A 17518-nucleotide genomic window follows, 5' to 3' on the forward strand; every position below is an offset into this window, starting at 1 on the left:
TTTTTGGTCATGTTTGGAAGTATGAGATTTTTTGTTCTTCCACTGACGTTGGTGTCAGCAGATCGGTTTTGATCATTTTTGAACCTTTTCGATTTGTTCTACCATTGCAGGAAAATGTAAGAAAACATCACTATGTTACTGTGTCCCCTCTTCTAAATAAATAGACACAAAATACAGTTGGTTGAGAAACAAAGGACCACTCAACCCCTCCCTCACATACCCACCCCAACGCCGGCACTCCCAAAAAACTTTCCTGCTGCTGCCTCATGGTCTGAAATTGGAGCTGTGAGCTCAGCTCCCAGCTTGTATTCCCAATGCATTTAGCCTCATATGAAACACTATCTCTTGTTTCCATTTATTCCATCGATCGCAAAGAGGATCTCGGATCTATGCTGTAGTCTTTGGGGAGAGGCAGCCCTACTTTCACTGTATAAATATAAACCAAACAGCAGAGACAGGAAGGCTTCTTGAGAGGTCATTGAGCGATGGACATTACATATGTTTCTGGCTTCTAACTGGAGTCCTGCAATAGGCTCCAGCCATGCCCTTTGAGTCCGTCCTTATGGCCCTTAAGATAACAATCAGGTTATTTGAGTGATTGGAAAAAACAAGACTGTGATTAGATTAAATAATCAAAAGATTTTCATTGAACAAGACAAACAGAACACAGGCAGTAAAGGCTTAACATCTAGCACACAGCATGTATGTTTATACACTTCAATTAGTTTAATATAGCAGTGCATTCTTTGACTATGGAGAACATGTCCAAATCGTACTTCTAAAGCGTTTTTTTTTATCTAGTTGTCCCCCTTTTTAAGAAACGAAATGGTGTAACCACAATTTTGGCAAACTTAAAATCTTTTAAACTTGCAAATATAATGAAATAAACAATAAATATACACAAAACATACTTTATACGAGGCAATAATAATAATCATAATAAATAGTTTTTAAGTTAACAATAAGTTAAAACTACAAGCTTAAAGTCGCCCAAATAATACAAGTTTGTTGGCGCTATCTTGAATTTTTTCTGTTTAAATTATTTTATGTTGCAACAAAAGCTACCACAGACTTTTACAAACACAATTAAACACAGTTTGATTGAAATAAAAAAAATCTAACTAAGTCTAAAATCTGCATACACTTTAAGAACTGCAACTAATTAAATAATGGTATAAAAAATAACAAATTGTACCCAACCAAAGCAACCAAACAAAATCTTTGACCAATGTGTCTCCTCTATGGTAACATCAACAACACAAAAATGCTAATTTAACAAGTGAGTCTTGATATGTAAAGTAAATCGATAAATCACAGGAAAAAAAAGATATTTGAAACTGACACGGGCTAAAACGAATGATATATAAGACAGTATTCCTTTCAAGGTCTTTTATAATTGCTTCGTAAGGTCAGCCAAATATGCAGTTATATTAGCTTGTCTGGCCTGAGCAACAAATCGGGGCATAGGAAGGGGATTATGGACATTTAAAAATGAATCGATTAGATCAAAGCTTTCATTGCTTGTTAGATGCCCTTAATAATCTGGCTATTTTCTTCTTGTATATTTGATCGTTTTTGCTCTTCTGCAAACCACTTCAGTGTGACGTTTAATTTGTTTTTTAAAAAATATATATCATTTGTTCTCAGTCAATATAAAAACAAAGCACATTGCACTTACTGTTCCATAGGAAAGGTTGTTTTTTTGTCTTTTTTGTTTAAATGATTATTGTTGCTGTTCAAGCGGTGTCGTTGGGTGGTCTCCTGCCATTATCCTGGCTTTCTACTGTTTTATATTATGTTAGTGATGAGGGTCTGTTTGGACTGTGTGTGACGGCTCCATTTTGCACTGATTTGTTTCTTGTTAGACATAGTAGACTGGACATGGCTAGGTCAACAGCTCTAGTTAACATTGCCTATTGTTTCCATTTCAAGGCCAGGCCAAATGCTCACCTCCCCTGTGCTACCTATTCTCTTGCATGGCCTGAACTTAAAATAGCTACTATTAGTCCTTTCATGTGATTAGCACTGCTCACACACCAATAATCATTTGGATATAATTGGGAATGAAATGGTATGATTAATAATAATAATTTTGAAAAAAGTCCATGGTACATTTCCATCATGTTGTAATATTTCCAGTTTGAAAAATCAATAAAAAAAAATTAAAACCACACACTATCAATATTGGGGGGTGGGGGGGGGGGGTCGTACACTTGATATTTACTGTTTGTTTTGTCGGGAGGTGATCTGATTTCACACATTATATTTTATATGACTTTTTTATTTATCTTGAAGCCTATATGAAACGTGCAAATGGGGTTTGTTGCTACTTTATATTTTATTTGATTGACATTAGTTTTGGTATATGCACAACTGTGATGCTCAAAAATATTAACATAAGTTAAAGAGGGTCCATATTCAATAAAGAGTTACGTTTAGTGGAACAATTGCAGTCAGGATAATATAATTTTGGCCTTGGTACCGCCTTGCCATATAATTCATTGGCGGAAATTAAATGTACCCAATTGCGATGAATGTGAATCAATGTTTATTATGAATCTGCCTTTTTTAACCTTTCTTTTTGCAATCTGCCATTATGTTTTTTCCATCTGGGCAATGAAACTGTCTCACTGCAGCTTAGTCTGGGATTCTCAAGTCAAAGCACTTTTAGCTCACTGCACCATCATTGTAGCAACACTGTACACAACCTAGAGATGAGAGAATTGAGTGTGAATGCACACTGTAAAGTAAAGATGTAGAAACATCTATCAGGTTTTAACCCTAACTGTTTAACTTGTATGCATCAACTTTGTTTTTTGTTGCTAAGTCTCAATTGTTTTGATATGGTTGAACAGTTAAGTTTGAGTTACAACTTTCCTTTGCCCCTTCCCTAACGCCCACCCGTACACCGCATGCCTTTTACCCCATCGTTCTGCAAAGATCCGAGGGTTTAAATAAAAGCCATGCGATCGCCCCAATTTTTCCAAGCTTAAGAATCTGTAAAAATTCAGCACAAGGTCTTGTTCTTTTGTATGTATAAAAATAGATTTATCTCTAATGTAATCCTTTCAAAGAGATCGTCATCCTCTTTGGCTAACACAGCGTCATTTAGAAAAGCAAAAATGTCTTGAATATAGTTGACCTTATTTCTATTCTCATGTGCAGACAACTTGGTATTTGAAGACAATACCTCTTCCCATGGTAGATCCTAAATTAGGTTTCTTAACACATAGTTCAGCATGACAGGTTGTAGTTGGCATAATGTTCCATCAGTGATACCACCACAGATCATTTCCATGCTGTTGGGTTTAGGGGGGAGGGGGTGGGGCAGATACGCTAAGATATACTATATTGGTGGTAGTGCATGAACACAAGCATATTTTAAGACAGTCCTTTAAATTCTGGGCCTGATTTGTCTTTGTCCATTCCAATTTTTACAGAGCAAGAATTTTAATCTGAGAAGCTTTTGAAGGGTTAAAACCAAAACAGTTTGGAGAAGCCCGAGGAGCTGGCAACAAGCTGTTTTCTCTAGGGCTCCCTAGTGCTAATACGATTATTGTCAGGTGGTCATTGTTCAGATCCAGGGTGTTGGAACAGCAGGGATTTTCATTTTGCTGTATGCATTTTAGTTTTAAGAGAGGTTTTCTTATTCCACGTATAGATATATAAAACTATTGCCTCGTCTATGAGAAAAGATTGTTTTTGAGCATCAGTTTAAAGACAAATACTGGTGTTCTTGAGTTTTGTATAGATCTTTTGGCAAATTTCATTTTTGTTTTTATACAAATAATCAGATGCCTGTTTAATCTGGGAAATCTTTATACATTCTGTTGACGTATATTTATGTTATTTTCAGGTCGTAATGTCTTTACAAATGTCAAAAAAGTATTCAAAAAGTGGAAAACCGGTATTTGTCTTTAAATTGTCTTGTGGTGGAAGAGGTTTTCCCTGCCTTTCTTATTGTAATTATAAAAACAAATGATCATTATCATCTGGCACAATGCAGAGTCTGCTTGTGTTTGAATTCAATATGTGAATAGATGACATCACTTTGATGGGCAAATATTTGCAAATCCTTGTCAATCTGTTTAGATGTGTGATAAATTGTGTGATTAGTGAACTGTTGTAGTTGGGAGATTTTTGAAGGGAAGAGCATTCTTATGGCTAATCAGGCTAATCATTTCTGTGACCAGTATCCATTTGTTAACCTCAATATTGGGTCTGAGCAAAAGCTCTCATATGGTAGAGAAACTGTCTATACACTAGGCACCACCTAATGCAGACTCTGGAAACAGCAGTCAAAGATTCTAGAAAATGCTTACATACTCGGCTATTATAACCACCTTAAATATTGAATATATAGTTATATTTTAATATACGTATATAAGAGAACACTGTTTTTTAAATTTATTTTACTTTGATCTAAAAAGAATCGCTGATTCAAAATGCCCAAGTGTAAAAAAGTGACAACATCCTCTCCAGCAAGATGACAGGAGAGATGGTGGGGGTAAGAGTTTGGGTAAATTGCACATAATCGTTCATTTAGAATTTTGATCGTTTTGTTCAGCAGTTATATCATTATTTGCCTGAATTCAATCAAAGCACTCCGCACACATTCTCTGTCACATTCTTTAGACTGTCTCCTTTATATATTCCTCTCATACCCCCCCTATAAAGACCACTCATGCCTACTAATTCAATCCAGGCAAATATGGGGAAAGTGTAGCATGTTGTGTAGAAAGAAAAAAAAAGGAACAACTCCACTATTGAGTGTGTTTTGAAACTCTGACTTCTGTATCTTTGATTTGAGATATGTCTCATTGCCTGGTGTGTATGGACTCGTGTGTATGTGTGTGTTTTGCTAGAGCATGTCGGAATTTGAAGGGCTTTTATGAAGTGTGTCAGAGAGAGAGAGAGATAGATAGAGAGAGAGAGACAGACCCAGTCGAGGCCCGTGTAGCAGTGAGCTAGCTCAAGTACTCTAAGCAGAATGGAGGGAGATGATGTTGGTGGTGGTGGCAACCCATCTGTCTCAGGCCTTGTGCTGCTTGCTGGTCTTGAAAGACACCTGCAGCACGCGGTCGCCCAGGCGGTAGCCGTTCAAGCTAGCGATGGCCATGGCCACCTCGTCGTAATTGGTCATAGTGACAAAGCCGAAGCCCTTACACTTGTTGGTGGTAAAGTCACGGATGACCTTGACGTTAGTGACGGCACCGAAGGGCCCAAAGAGCTGCCACAGCACGCTCTCGTCCGCCTCTGGGGACAGGTTGTACACGAAGATGCACCAGCCGGCGCGGTGGGCCCTGTGAGGTTGACCCCCGCCAGGCTGGTCATGCTGTCAATGGTGATGGGGGAGAATCTGGGAAGGAGAGAAGGAGAGAACTACATGGGTGTCATTCTGAAGTTCCACACAGCATCCAGCGCTCTATACTGTCTCTTATGGCGCGTGTAGCTGGGAATACACGCTAAGGCTTTGTAGTCATGTACGGAGTCAGGGGACCCCCATCTCCAGCCCCCACGGCTGTGTAAAGTAGATAAATATATGTGTGTGGGCACCACAGTGGCTGCAAACTACCTGCTTGCATGTAAAATAGCACTGCGTGCACTGGCACATGGACGCCCACACAAACTGCATATTTTTTAGTCAATGTCTCTGCTGACCAAAGCCTCTGTAATAGTCAAGACACGTAAGAAATCACTATGTCGGACGGAAACCACAATATCGAACAAAACACAGAAACCTAGAGAGGGATGAAAAGCAAATCAGAATCAAATCATACGGAAAAAACCAGAGCAAACAGAGGAGACGCAAACGGAATCTGGTATGTATCCATGCTGGTGGAAAAAAGGGACATTAAAGCAACTGAAACTGACAATGTTAGTTCAGAAAGAAATACAGGAAAAATCAGTTCCATTCATCAAAACGGAAAAAAGGAACAAAAGGGTTTCAACCAAGCCATGCCAGAATACCCTGCTGTCAGGTGCCTGTCTGAGACGCTACTCTGCTGATAGCTTTCGTAGCTTCACATAGGCACCGCCCAGAGTGAATAGGAAATTAGGGTCTATTGTCTTGCATTTTTAAAAGGAGGTCAGCAGGTGGTCTTCCAGGCACTTTATCTGAGGATTGATTCTATTTTTTCCCTGTTTTTTTTATGTGGATGCTTTTGATCGTAAACCTTTGGCATTTACCTCTTGACTCCGTAGCTGGCGTTTAGTAAATTGTCGAGTCTGCAATGCAAAAAAGGAGAATGAAGGGGATGGAGAAGTTAGTGGTGAGCTCTGCAAGGACGGGGGACTTTCACTTCACATGCAGTTCCCTCTCCAAGCTCTAGAGGGCACCCTTTACATTGCAGCATTTAATGCACAATGCCGTCCAAAGCATCCCAGCATCAAATGATGATGTGGCAACGGCAGTAACCGCATTTGAGTATGCATCTGGTTTGGAATTCATCTTTCAGCGATAATTTAAAATCTTCACTTCATTGGAATTGTCTTTATCCTGAAATTGTTTTGAATATGGACTTTGGATCACTCCACTTGCTCTCTGCCATCTAATTCTCTGAGGCAGATCTAGCTGAAGTGATGCGCTTCAAACTGATGAGAATTAATTTTGTTATGCCGAGTTGTAAAACCTCTAGTTTTCAATCTGAGCACGGTCAGATAGTACAAAATCCTGACTGCGCTAATTCCACAAAATGCCTACACTTTAAAAAGTAATACACCAGTTAGCTTTAATTTGATTTGAAAGAGGTCAACATGATGTTATTTAAAACCAAGATTTGTCGTCCTTTTATTGTTATTGTGCCAAAATCTGGTCTCTTACATTGGTTTTGTGCTGTTATTTGGATCTGGTCCCTTTCCAAATGGAGGGATGATGCTGCAGTTTCGAAGAAAGTCGGAGAGAAAGAGTAAGAAGGAAACAGGATGAGCACCATTAACCTCCCTCTACATTGAAAAACTTCATACTGTATGTTTAATACTTCAGTAATTTGGTGTGTTCATTTAAAATAACTCCTTATTCGGTCGAGATATATTACCAAATACATTAAAATAATGTCCTGTGTTACATGACGCCACGGGGAATCGGTTGGATGGCCATTTGAACTTAAACGTATCCAACGGTTACCGTGATTTATCCTCAAGTGCAATCATAGGGTTTTTCCCACAGTGATGTGTATAGTAGCAATGGCGTTGAGGCAAAGGCCCATCCCATTTCTACCTCTTACCCCTTCCCCTTCCCCCTCCCCCCTTCCCCTTCCCCTTCAAAACAAGGAGGAGGGGTAAGGGGAAGGGTTAAGGGGTAGAAATGGGATTGGGCCAAAGTGTCTGAAAGGTGGCCGGGCATGGGGGGTTCAGTACCTGAATCGCTGGGTCTGGTGGTGGAGGGGACCCGTGTAGCGGCGTGCGGCCGTCTGGTACAGCTGGGTCAGCAGGGCCTGGCCCGTCTTCTGACTAGGGTTGTTGGCGAACTTGACGGTGATGGGCTCCGCCGCACCCAGGGTTTCTGCCCGTTCAGCCCCTTGATGGCCTCCTCCGCCTCGTTCCGTTTGTCGAACCGGATGAAACCTACTCCCCGCGATATGCCTGCTCCAGGTTATGAAGAACAAGCCACGTTAGTCCCTGTGGGGTGAGGGGGCACTGCCCGGGCCACAACGGCCAGCCAGGTCCAATGCTGTATCATAGTGGCTAGTTAAGACTTTCAACACAGGGATGAGGACCTAGGCTAGACCGGGGGGACAGGGAGGTCATGAAGTAAGTCTGTACCTGTGACTTGATCCACGAGAATGCGGGATGTGATGATGCGTCCATACTGGGAGAAGAGCTGTTCCATGTCCTTCTGGCTCATGGTCTTTGGGAGGCCACTGACATAGAGGTTGGCGTCACGGATGGAAGCCGAGCTCGGCCGGGCATATGAAACCTACGACACATGAATCATTAGTAAGAACGGTGAAAAATGGAACTAAGCACAGCAAGAATCACATTAGCCTTATACAGTGTATGTGTTTTGATTTGGATTAATAACACTTTCTCATTTTTCCTTTTCCTTACATATTTATTTACCCCCTAGTCTTAATTGAAATACTGCTCCATCTCAAACGACCTGTACTGACAGCATTATATATCTTATAGGAACTACTCTCCACAATAAACCATCGGTCATTGACCACTGGATATGAGCTTGTCTTTCAATGCCTGGCCATTTTTTGTCTCCCCCTTTTGTCTTTCAGTCCCTTTGTCGTCCACATTGGGCATCCCTGTGGGGAACGGTGTGATAGTGACTGATAGCTAAAGTTATACATTTATACGCGTCGGTGTGTGTGTGTGTGTGTGTGTGTCTGTGTATGAGAGCCAGAAGGTGTGTGTCCATGAGAGATAATGTGAGTCGGTGTATTGTGAGGGTGTTTGTGTTGTGTTGTGTGTGAATACGGTGCGAGGGTGGAATGTTGCCTGAGATAGGCCGATCGGCACCTCCCTCTGCCTGCCTTTTTCCTTTGTCTCTATCCTCTCGGGGAGAGCGGCTCCACTGGCAACCAGCAAACAACCTACATTGATCACACGGTGTGTGTGCCGTTCTACTGCTCCCCTTATAAATACACCAGCATACACACTATGGACTTATAGTTTAATTGTGTGCCGATACCAATCACTTTAAATATTGAAGTAAATCTTTTGCGACTAGGGTGTTTAAAATAGGTGTTTTAAATAGAATTAGTCAATTGCACAGACCCTAAAAGTAAACATAATCTATTGTATTATATCGTATATAGCATATAACTATAGTATTACTATTACTAATAATAATATTATATATATAGTAATATCTATAGTAATATCTTTATATATTATTTCTAAACATAGAAATACATATATGTATATATATATTTTTTTATGTATATATATATATACTGTTATTGCATTATTAAACAGCCTTCTTTCGCTGTCACACATTGACATTTATTTGAGTTGTTTTCTTTAGTATTACTCCTCAATGCACCCAGCTGCGTTGCCCGTGTCCGTCAGGGCTGAGCAGCAGCCTGCGTGGCGGAGATAGACAGCCTGTGCATCAGGGAGAGGGGATGTGTGGTGGACTGATTAGGGTGCTGTGGAGGATCAGGGGGGAGTTGCTGCATTTGGGGAGCAGAAGACTGCCCTATAATTAACCCTCTCCCTGTCGCTTCCACAGTACAGATGGTGCCTGCAGCCCATATGGCTCTAATCCTGTCATTGACATTCTGCTCCCCATGCAACGCCCCCCCCCCCAATACTTTCTCCTGCACAACCCCCACTCATCCGTAGACCTCTGCTGATGGCTTATGATGTGGAGTCTGATATTTGCTTTGTCATTGAGCTTAGTCTATCATTATTTGTAGATTCTTCATTTTTTCCTAAGCCCTTCCTTGGGCTGATGATCAGTGGATATGATCTTTGTTTCATAAATCATAACATCCAACAAGTGATGTTACCCAATCACCATCTTTACTGTTTGTATGCTGAAGTTACCAATAGTCTTGCCAAGATCTTAATACTCGAAAATAGTTTTTTTCTGGATGGGTATCCAGATTTGTTTGTGTTTTTATTTAAATTGATACGCCAGAATGATATTAGTCAAAATTACTATCATGCCTATATGTACTATATGTTCCCTTTTAAATAAAATCATCTATTCCTGTATCCCATCTTGTGGAGCGCTTGTGTGTGTGATTATCCAGAAGTCAATAGGTTCACTTTGTACAGCTGGGGCTCGATTTCCTGGCCGGCTATATTTATCAGACATTCAATCCCTCTCATCCTGCTCCTGCTTCTCAATCTCTGATGCACTTCTGATCAGGTGGTGGGAGGGGGACTTATGTCAAATATTCTGCCTCCCCCACTCCTATTCTTCTCTTCATCACATTTTGGCTGGACAAAGGAAGCCCTAATTAGCTCAGATTGGTGGCAGATGGGGTAACCTGGACTGACCCGCCATGCCCCACCGTCGGCCTTTCTAATTACATTTCCATCACAATCATCTCTGCGTGCCGCCTGCCCTCTTGCTTTCTGACCTCCACTCCCTCTCCCTCTCCGTCAATCCTTCGCTCGCCTCTCACTTCCTTTGTTCTTGCCACCACTCCCCTCTGACTCCTGCTCGTTTTTTTCCCCCTCCCCCTCCCTCCCTCCTTTGCCTCCCTCCCTCACGTCTGTCACGGTCATGGCCTCTCTCCGCACACACCCCTCCGACACACTTTCCTCCCAGATCGAATGAGGCGTTTTAAGAGGGTGAATAAAAAGCAGGAAGAAGGAAGCACTTACCTTTATTGTTTTGGTCTGCAGTTTGAGACCATTTAATGTGTTTATGGCCTTGTCCGCATCGTTGGGGTCCACGTAGTTGACAAATCCGTAGCCCAAACTCTGTCCTGAAAACGACGAAATGATTCGTAACATGTCAATATGAGCGATTCCCCGAACCCTCAAAGCTATTGCACTCAGACATACCATGAGTTGTTGAAATGCTCAAGTGATCGGCACCTGTTATCTTGTCTCTGACTAGTTTGCAGGACTCGATTTCACCGATGCTGCCAAACAGACTCTTGAACTCCTCCTGGGTCATGTTCTGGGGCAGATAGTTGACAATCAGGTTGGTTTTGCTGTCATCTGTAGCACCGTTGGTGCTGATGACTGGACCATTGGGAAGGCTAGTTCCGCTCGGACCGTTGGACACCTGGGTTTCCATGGTGCTGATTATCTGCTGATGGAGAGAGGGCCATTAGTTCCAGCCCACACAGGAAACATTGAGGGAAAGGTTTTTGCGCATCAATAGTGCCGTGGTTGTTATTTAGCTGCATTAATGCACATGAAACCGATAAACTGGATGCATTGGTGCCAACATTTAAATCGCACTCAGCAGTAGGATTTGGCCACAGCCTTTTGAGTGACGGGTTAACTGTGCGGCTAGCAGAGAGCCGGATATAAAAATCTGATTTGCTATTTACACAGCCCACTCCCACTCCCCCCCCCCCCCCCCACACACCACCCCACCACAGCTCTCTTTCTTCCCTCCTTCCTTGCCGCCTGCCTCTAGTGCTGCAGATGTCACAGTCCTTTGCCTTCCTACTACTCCCCTCCCCCAGCTCCTCTTCCAGGGTCAAACACCATTACGTCATTGGACAGTTAGATGATGGGGATGGGGGGAGGGTACTCGCTGGCTGAGTTAACAGAAAAGAGACGGAGACATTTGTCGTCTAGCCTCAATCTCTGATTGGCTCAGAGCTCTTTCTTGGTGTTTTTTTTGTTTTGTTTTTTTGTCTGTGCACTATATACTACTGCGCCTCACTTGTGTGTTTGTCGCTCTTGTATTCTTTGGTTTGCTTTTTATTTTTCAGGACACTGTGTTGCTTAATATGATCCAGAGGAGATCTTTTAAGAAACCTTTTAAGAAAGAAATTCTCCCTAGTCTCTATTATCACCGATAACCTGCGTTTATTGTAACCATGTTAATAATACAGAGAACATAACAGAGCTCAAATACTAGTGGGAGATATGTATCAGCTTAATCTTTGACCAGATGGTAGCTAATTTAAAATTATCTCTGTTGTCTCTTGACTTTAATCAAAGCTTAATTTAAATGAATTTTACAAAAACAATGATTAATTATTGATTTAAAATAGCTCTTTGTTTCAGTTACAAATGCAAATGAACAACTGACAAATATGTGCTGCTTCAGGTAAGCTTCGGTATATGTGAATAATACTAGCAACTGTCAATAGTATTCTATTCTCAAGTATTTATTTTTGTTGAAACCTAAATGTGTTCCAGCGCCCTTTGAAGACGCAAGTTAGAAACACGTATATATCAGGGTGTGGCCTAGCTCTGGTTCGATAATCGAATTGAAGTTTATCATTTTAGCGAAGGCATGTTTACAGTTTTTCAGTTTTGTTTCTGTGCTTTTATCATGCGGTACAATTTAGCATTGCTCAGATTTTCCCCCTATTCTCTCCTAGCTTTCTTTTTTTGAGCCTTGGCTATATCCAGGTTGCCCAGGTAACAGACACTCAAAGATGCCATTGTTTCTAATGGCATAACTACTTGTGTGTGTGTGTGTGTGTGTGGTGTGTGTGTGTGTGTGGTGTGTGTGTGTGTGTGTGTGTGTGTGTGGGTGTGTGTGTGGTGTGTGTGTGTGTGTGTAACATCCATCTAGGAAAACATAAATGCAAGGCAATGCTTTCTCTTGTGGTGCATAAAGTGTATATGGGTTTGCATGCAATATAAGTCAGATTGACATGTGAAAACATCTGATAGTTACTGGAGCTAGGGGAGGGGGGGGGGGAGAGAGAGTGAGAGAGAGAGAGAGAGAGAGAGAGAGAGAGAGAGAGAGAGAGAGAGAGAGAGGAGAGAGAGAGAGAGAGAGAAGAGAGAGAGAGAGAGAGAGAGAGAGAAGACAAAGAGATATACACACAGCCACAGAGATGTATAGCAGTCCAAAAATAACGTCCAAGCTCAAGGCAAGGCAATCTAGAATCTACATTATTTAGGATGTGTTGTATTGTCAATTAACGTTGACAATTTTGAACATTTGGACAGAAGTGTGCTTTATTCATTGTAAGGGGGCCAATTTGTTGTACCGTGATCTGATTTCTGAGATAAAAAAGAATGTATGTGTATTTATGAGTCTGTCCCAAATATGGCAAACTTATCATGGAGGAAAATCCTTTTCAGGACAAACTTGACTTTCCAACTGAAATATCTGCAGGGAAGCAACTAATGTAGTTAAGTGGATAGTTCCTGTATAGATGTTAAGGAATAATGTAAAAGGGGCACTTTTCAATGATTAGGGTATTTCAAATGGTTACATACATTTGCTTTGTAAAAAGGTGCTATGTTGTGAAATTATACAATTGTATAATCATACAATCACAAAATTGCAAGGGCCCTTTAAGCATTATTTTTTATGAGATAAAATGCCAATAGGCATACTCACGTCATGAAATCATCATTACTTAATGAGTGATCAGGCCGGGCAGAAATGTCCTGTGTTGGGGTCTGTAAGAACGCCCTCCATTTTTTATGTACTGCCTCAGCATCGCCTACACATGGGCCCAGACTTGCACGCAAACAAGAGTCCTGCCTTCCCTGCCAACCACACATACCACCTACACACTGTGTGCTTTTCAATTAGAAAACACTGAAGAAATGGCATGGCTAAATGCTAATGTTTTTGGTGTCGTACTTGTCGTCTGTTTCTGTTTCGAGCATTGTGTCGCCAAAATATTAGCGTTGATAGAATTGATCGACATTGATGCTATACAGTGCACGTATAACAATTGAATATTAGGTCTGTTATATTATCATCTAAGATTGTATTGTAACCCAAATATTACACATGCATGGTTAATAATTGTATCCACTGCCATTTCAGGGCACTTTACACTAAGAGTCATGTTTTCTTCCATGATTGCATTTTACCATTTGTGTCGTAAAACATAAATATATTTTATTAATCAGACAACACTCTCTTCATATAGGGCATTGTTTCGGACTGAATACTGGTGTGGAGTGTAAATGAGCCTTCTAAATAAAACAGATTACAGGATTATCCCAAACAAAGGGCATTAGCCACACTGCAGTTTAAGGGATGACAATGGCATATGTCAAGCAACACAGACACAGGAATCACCACTGGCAGCTCTGCCAGCGATTTCTCTCCGTCCTTTACATGAAATACGTTATTTATGTGTATAATATTTACTACCAAACATATATTTAAACGCTCAGACATCGCCACACATCGAGTACCACTAGGAGTGGTTGTACTCGGGGCGCTACCCAGCGTGCTGAAAAGGGAGTGGCCTTCGGACGATTCCGTGTGAGGCCAGAGAGCCATCGATTTTGTTAAGCCCATCGAGTCCTCTAATTCTTTTTACACCTTAAAAACTTTTCTGTCAACAAATGACAGTTTAGGTCATTTTTCAGTATTCCATTTTTTGCGGGTAGAATGACATAAATCAATCCCCCCAAATAAGATCAATTGTTTTGTGTTACTTTTTAAAAAGCGAGTCGTTCTGCTCTTTCTCCTACGACACGGAGCGCCTTTTCCTTTCCGCTGAATAAACGTATTGAAACAAGCAAACAAAAGAGCCACCCGTTCCTCCTCTTCTCGCGCGCCGAGACTATGGCAGCACTATGAATATTAATGTAAACAGTGGCGCTTTGTGTCGTGGCGGCCGGGGGGGTGCAGGACGCTCCGGGGACAATGAATGTTACAGTCGCCAGCGTTGCTCTCCTCGCTCGATAAAGTCAACATCTCGATAAAGGGCCACGTTTTCAAATAGCCATTTTCTGTTTTTCTGTCCAATCCCACTATTCTTTCTAATCAGATGAGACGATTATTTATTTCTCCCTTTTGCCCTTTTTCTGGTGGAAATGAACGGCTGTGTAGACAACGAGAGGGCCTGCAAATGACTGCTTACATAACTACACACAGCTTTGGGCTTAATTTGCTTTCAGTAAACACGTCTCTGTCGTTTCACTGCAGGTAAACCATATAGGCCATCTATATACCTACTGTAAAAAATGAAATTGTGCTACCAAAGGGCAATATTAACCACGCAATTCCTATAAACGGAGGACATATCGTTCAGTTCACATGGAACGGCTCTACCGTTGTCCTTGAATTGTGTAAGGGACTCGGAAAGGTTATCTGACTCAACGGTTTTATTTGCTTGGCACTGCGGTATAGGCATGCTCACCGAGGACTGCAGACCATGTGGAAGGGGGGCTGATCAAATGGCTTTTACTATGGGCCTGCTCGACGGACTCAGATTCGATTCACTTCATAAAATGAAAATATTATTATGGGCCTAAACGTGTGAACATGTTATTGTCAAATGTTGATGTTTTGTTAACTTAACACCACCAACAAAGCCATTCGATATAATCCCATTTTCAATGCGTAGGCCTATAGGCTTTATTATTTACACCGCAATTCTCTTATTTTATGTTATTTTACGCAACGCACGTGTTTTTTCTCCTTATCGCTCTGAGGTGGGCTATAGGTCATTCACATTTCTGGATTTTCCTTTTTTTACGTGCATGAAGCAACTCATTGCCTACAAACAGCAGAGCACGAGGCGCACGCGTCCTGCCGGTTTCTAGTAAATAAACGGGCATTAGATCCAAGCTGTATTTCACGTGTAGCCTTTCCCACAACACACCTTCACCTCATTTTTACACGGTTGCCTTCGCTGCACACTACCGTCTAAAAAAAATAACCCATTCCACCTGCTGGCAGCTGGAGCCCGTCAATAGGCCCACCATGTCAAGTGCTAAACAAGCGGGGGCATTTGTTCAGATGAAGGCTTTGAGGCCAATCGCCAGCGCGTGCCTGCTTAATTCTGTGTGCTCGAGACCAGCCGAGACACGCCCAGTTCGTCCATCCGTCGGCCGCTTCGATCAAAGCTAATTAATCACCGTTCCCGTTGTCCTTCCATCCAACAAGGATGGACGATTCGAACCAGCCACGCGTGCTATGCGCTAGGCTATATGCGCTCAAAACGGATAGGCCTATTGCACCTAAACGTATATGTGCGCGTGTCCCTTTTCGAAAGACTCCCAGACAACCATTTCCTTTGGTCGCATCGCAACGAGAACCCTTAGGAATTTTGACTTGCCTGATTCCATCCAAACCAATGGGTGCGTAATCGCTCTCACCCCACCCCCCCTCACCCTCCCCCTGCTGAAGTGACTCGACCCTTTTTCTCTTCCTCTTCTCGATGGCCCTCAGCCTCCGAGGCATCTTTTTTGTCTCAGAAAGCCCTTTTCGAGCATCCTTGCACTGCACAAGGCAAAGAAGCCCCCCCCCCTCGCTGTCATTCCGTGCGGCCTTAAAACCCTCATAACGCCCAGCTGCCTTTTAGCTCTCCCGTACCCTGCAGAATTCCTTAACCTTCAGCAGAGCGTTGTGGCGTTAATCTCAGCAGCCGTATACGCTTCAAAACAGCGACGCGTAGTTATCTTCATTTACTATTCCTTATTCGCCAACTATGTACGCTATCTAAAATGGCAGGGCTAAGATTGAATTCGTCCTCGAGACGCAGGTTGAAGCGCGGTCGCGCGTGGCGCATCTGTCAGTATTAGATTACTAATTGACACTATCGATCGTTAATCCGTTTAAAATAATAGCCCAGCTTTACACTTTGGACAAAAACATAAGCCCCTAACCTTCAAAACGTTTTCGAAATGAAAGCCACATTTGATATTGATACATATACTGATCTAAAGTGGTGATATTATTTGCAATACATGTGAATGTTACAATGCGTGTTTATACTGTATTATATTCATCAACAACAATGGGACCGCAATGTATGTTGGCCACCAAGGATATTGTGAAATTACTCCGATCATATGTTGCCTACAAATAGAAAATAAGAAATGAAGTCATACGTACAGTAACCATTCTTGACGTACAATAAAAGAGATATAGGTCCTTCTTTGCACTGGTCTTGAGGCTGGAGGTTGCGTGTGTATTGTGTTCTATGGCCTTAATATGATATGGCTTTTAGTGTTTCTGGCTGGAGTTGCCGTGTCCAAAGGAAAAGAAAAACAAAAAGAAAAAAATGAAAAAAATACAGTTCTTCGCCAGAGGGATCTCAGCCCTGGGGGGATTGTAGATGTCCTCTGTATGGTAGAAATAGGGAGGTAGAGCTTCTCGTTCAGTCTGGAGACCAGGAAGAGCCTTCACTCCAAGTGGTGTGGACGGATCGGGGGGGAAGAAGGAAAAAAAAAGAGAAGCAGTGTTCCTCGGCAGGGTGTGTCCAGGGGAGGGTGCTCTGCTTTGGCTGCTTTTGTGTGTATTTCCCTGCTCCTCTCACAGTCTCCTTCTGTGCCTCTGCTGCAATGTTCTTCTTTTATGCATCCTTCTGGCTGGCAGAGCGCGCCGCTGATTGGCTAATTGTGCAAGAGGAGGGTACTACACGGCAGCCATTGCAATGCGCTCCTCTCGCATCACTCCCCTTCTCCCCTCCTCCCCGCTCCCCCCTTCAGGAGAGATCACCAAGAGCCCCCCGCCCCCCCCCTCCATCCTACACTCTCCAGCCCCTCGCCGCCACCGCACCCCCTGCCCCTTCATCCCTCCACTCCCTCCTTCTTTCTCATTGCCCTTCCTTTCTTCCTGCCCCCTCTTAACACACACATGCAGAGCTGAGTGAATAGGGCTCCACCTGCACTTTCAGAGCAGATGGGTGCAGCAGAAGACAACAGCCTCCTCTCTCTCTTTCCCTCTCTCTTTCCCCACTCTTTTTCAATCCACATAGCCCTTTCCCTTTGTGGCCTATCGTCCCCCTGCTCTTTTTTGAATATATATTATACGTATGTGTATAAAAAGAGAGAGGGATAGAGACACACAGACACACATACTGTGATTTATGTTTAGACAACAGCTCTCCTTCCCCCATGTTTTCCATTAATGAAAGTTGTGTTGTGCTATGATGACAACAGTGCATCTGAATCATCATGTATTTAAAAAAACTTCAGTGGTAAAGGA

General features: G+C 42.3%; 2 pseudogenes; one reads left to right on the top strand and one right to left on the bottom strand.

Moving 5' to 3' along the window:
- LOC130404241 (dedicator of cytokinesis protein 6-like) overlaps positions 1–82 on the top strand; it is an 8237-nt pseudogene extending 8155 nt beyond the window's left edge.
- A 4950-nt stretch (positions 83–5032) lies between these two features.
- Positions 5033–16829, bottom strand: LOC130372166 (ELAV-like protein 3; annotated as a pseudogene).
- Positions 16830–17518: the final 689 nt, after the last annotated feature.

Source organism: Gadus chalcogrammus, chromosome 2 (genome assembly GCF_026213295.1).
Source record: "Gadus chalcogrammus isolate NIFS_2021 chromosome 2, NIFS_Gcha_1.0, whole genome shotgun sequence".
In the NCBI taxonomy this organism is placed as follows: domain Eukaryota; kingdom Metazoa; phylum Chordata; class Actinopteri; order Gadiformes; family Gadidae; genus Gadus; species Gadus chalcogrammus.